This window comes from Castor canadensis, chromosome 13 (assembly GCF_047511655.1).
Source record: "Castor canadensis chromosome 13, mCasCan1.hap1v2, whole genome shotgun sequence".
NCBI classification, from domain to species: domain Eukaryota; kingdom Metazoa; phylum Chordata; class Mammalia; order Rodentia; family Castoridae; genus Castor; species Castor canadensis.
Genome location: NC_133398.1, coordinates 85,216,643 through 85,220,663, shown reverse-complemented (window position 1 = coordinate 85,220,663; position 4,021 = coordinate 85,216,643).

Here is a 4,021-nt window from a genome sequence, read left to right as displayed (position 1 = left end):
GAGTAGGATGTGAGGGAACTTCTGATATGCTGGTAAGAGTTTATGTGTTGGTCTGGGTGGTAATTATATGACTTTGAGAAGAATCCAGATGCACAATTTATTCATTTCTTATGGATGCTTTATTTTTCAGTAATGACCAAAGCTTCAAATACCATATCTTTATCCATCCATATATGTGTATATACATATACATATATATAATCATTTAAAAATAATACTTCTAAGATTTTTATAAGAAAGAAAATAAAAAATGAAGGAGAAATGTCTTTCATATACTTTAAGGCATCATACACATATATATTAGATATATATCATATAAAAGCTATATAATATGTATATATTAGAGGTCCTTAGTATCATTGAATCTAAAAGTCAAGCTACACATTTAGAATGTTCTCCAAAATTCTTACAAGAAATTTAACTTGTCTCTAATATCTTGATACTTGCCCTATAACTAGCAACATTGATACTTACTAGGAACTTGTTAGAAATGAGGAATCTCATCCCATCTCAGATGTCAAATCAGAAACTATATTTTACTAAGATCCCACGTAATTATTTCCCACATTAGAGTTTGAGAAACATTTCTCTTATGGATTTGTTGCATCACTGCACATTTCTTTCTGTACCTACATGATCAAAAATGAAGTTTTTTCAGTTAGAGATGAATCAATTTGGGTTGTAACACATTTGTACATGGAAGCAGTGCTAAGAATCTCTCTGTATAGCTAACCTTAACTCAACTAGCAAAAACACTTTGTCTTTCTTATTATGCTTATGTTTTCTCTTCAACAAAATTAGAGATAAGGGCAGAACAGGTTCTGCGTGGAAGCGAAGGGGGGTGGGGGAGAGAGAGTGGGAGCGGAGGGCAGGGAGGAGAAATGATCCAAACAATGTATGCACATATGAATAAATGAATTAAAAAATGTGTACACATGATGTAAATGAAAAAATGATACCTGTCAAAATTATTCCAGGAACCAGGGGAGGGGGGATGAAACAGAGCAGTGGAGGGGGTGAATTCAAGCATGATATATTTGATACATTGTAAGAACTTTTGTAAATGCCACAATGTATTGCCACCAGCACAACAATAAAGTAAAAAAATTACTATAACAAAACAAAAAAAAATGCAGCTTTTGTCAGCCCATATTCCCCAAATGTGTCACATGCACCTAGGCAGGGCTATTCTGGAAGTACACAACCCTGACCATGTTTCTTTGGTTAAAGCTCTCTGGTTTCTGCATAAGTAGGCATCAGAAAAAGCTGGAGCTCAAATTTATCTAGTTCATATTTGTATGGGCAAAATGACCCCATATTTACCTTTGTTATAATAACGAAGGGAACAAACATGGGAAATTTATCAGTAATAAATATGCCAGCTCCATTCTCTGGCACCTTAGAATCAAGACCTCAGAGGGAATATAAACATATCCATGAATTGTTTTTGTAATCTCAAAGGGTCAGTTTTTTGTCTTCAGAGTTGAACACAATGAGAAATATTGTCTCTGGGATTCTAAGATCTCCATGATATATGAAATAAAGTCAGGTTTTCTTCTTTCGAAAAATGATTAAAGGTCATATATCCCAAAACTAAATGTGGGAAAATAACACACTATTCCATTTAGAAAGGAAGAATGGAGAAATGATTCTTGTTGGCTTACAGTTCTTATGTTAATCACTCAGAAACAGAAAGCTAGAAAAGGAGTGTTAGAGATTTTTAGTTAATTATCCTGATCTGAGTGCTTCTGTTCCTTCTTTCTTATACATAATATTACTTCAAAATGGCCATTATATTTGATATCTTTGCCACTTGTTGTTCCTACCAATTCTGAAATGACTTGTGTAGCTTGAAAAATGAAATCACCCAATGGTGCAAAATTTGAAAGCACTGGGAACTGAGGGAGAGGTACTAAAGGGACATGCCAACCCTGCTTCACAAAGTAATGGAACTATGCCATGAAGCCAGTAACTCCATTGTGACAGGAGATGATCAAGCAACCTAATGGTGCATCACAGTTTGTGATAGGTAGTTTTTGGTTGGATGTTAGGTTTTTTGATTTTGTACATTGAGATATAAATGTCTTGGTTTTGCCACATTTTCATTAAAGACCTTGAATAAGTGAGTGAGCAGGTGAACAAAATAGTGGGTGAGTGAGTCAATGAATGAATGACTTTGTATGTTCTGAATATTAGTAAAGAAACTTGACCTTTTATTCAGGTCAAGACAATGAGAACAAGATTTAGGGCATATGGGAGGGTAAAAATCCATAAACTGAACTATACTGAGTGCAGGATTAGAACTTCATGTCCCTGCTAGAGTCTGAGAAGTCAGGAGACTGAGAGACCCTGTGGGAATTGCTAGAACAATAGACTTAAGAGATGGAGATTTGAGTCAAGTATGTAGAGAGTGGGGCGATTCCAGCTACTCTGTGTGCCCTCAGTTGAAAAGAAGTGCATGAAAGTTGCTGATCAAAATTGTGTATTGGTCATATTGTTGCGTGTGAAATTATCTTGGAGTGACTGGTTTTTCTTGTGTTTATATGAAAAATCAGCAATTATGTCTTTTATATTCTCTTACATTCAAGACAAAGACATTGAATATATTTAATCTACATACGGAAATGCATTTCATCTGTCAATTATTAAGTAATTACAATTAAAGAGAAAGAGAAAGTATTTAAATTTAAATGAGTCATCATTTATGTAATGATGCTCGTAATATACTTTGAAACGCTCAGCACATAGCTAGTATAAAATGAATGTGTGTGCTGGTTTCACTATGAGGAGGCAATCAGTTGCTATAAATAGAAATGCACACTTCACTGGTGGTCACCTCACATTATATAAGGAAGGCCACACTTCAGAGATAGCTATTAAAGATGTGTTTTTTGATCCATGCCTTTTATTCATGCTGGCACTCCTGGTAACTAGCACAATGAATGCTAGAAATAGATTTTTTTTTGGAGATACTGGCAACTTCTAATGAGCATAATAGACATTAGCAATGGCTATCATTAGTAAAATTAGTGGCATTTGAGCTATATGGACTGGCTCAAGTATTCAGAAGCACCTAAAAAAACAGAGAACTGGGACTTCTTCAAGTTTATAGAACAGGTTATATGAACTACTTCATGTCAGCTTGCTAATGGATGTTTGTTTACTAAGTATTTGTGTCACTTCGCTAAGGCATGTTTGTATTATACATATCTGTCCTATATACATGGCAGGATTTTGTCTGAGACTTGGTTTGGGGGTATAGAGAAGTAAATGTCCTTCCCCTACCTTAAGCATTTCAATAGCTACTATTTTAAAAAAGCAAATAACCAAAAGTTTTTTAAGACCAACCTTGAAAAAGTCAGTTTTTAATAACTTGTTAAAAATCTCATTTACATGAATTTTTCATTTTTCAATATTCTTTCATCAGTCTATTGGTATGTTTGAGAAAAAAATGTTCAGATTTTGGAGTTGGAGGCCATGAGTGGCATCCACTTTTGGCAATTCCATGAGTGACAATAGCTATCATTTCCCAATTTGGTTTCCCGATGCACTTCTGCCTACTTAGCCCCATCCCATTAGTCTCCATCTGTGGGATATGAAGATTAACCTTGCTCAGTGTTATGGTAGAGATTTGAATTGGAGATCAATTTCCTCCAGGGAAGTGGCTATCAATCAATGTCAACCTTCTGCTTATGCAGTACTCTCTACATACATAGTATTGTTCTAAATTCTTGGAGAATTATCAAAATTGTGGACATTGCAGCCCATAATCTCACACAACTCAGGATCTACAGGAGCAGAGAAGATGGGGTGTGTTTAATTCCATTCTCTAAAAATAACCTTCAGTCTAGAGTATGTGAGTTCTCATTTGTGGTGTGCTCATGTCCTTGAAACTTTTTTAATGTCATTCTTTTTCCTTCCCTTTTTTGTCTCTCCCTCTCTCATTTTTTCTTTCTTTATTTTTAAATTTTCATCCTCCCTTTCATTCTCCCCCCCTCTGTTCATTCCTACTTTCTTTCCT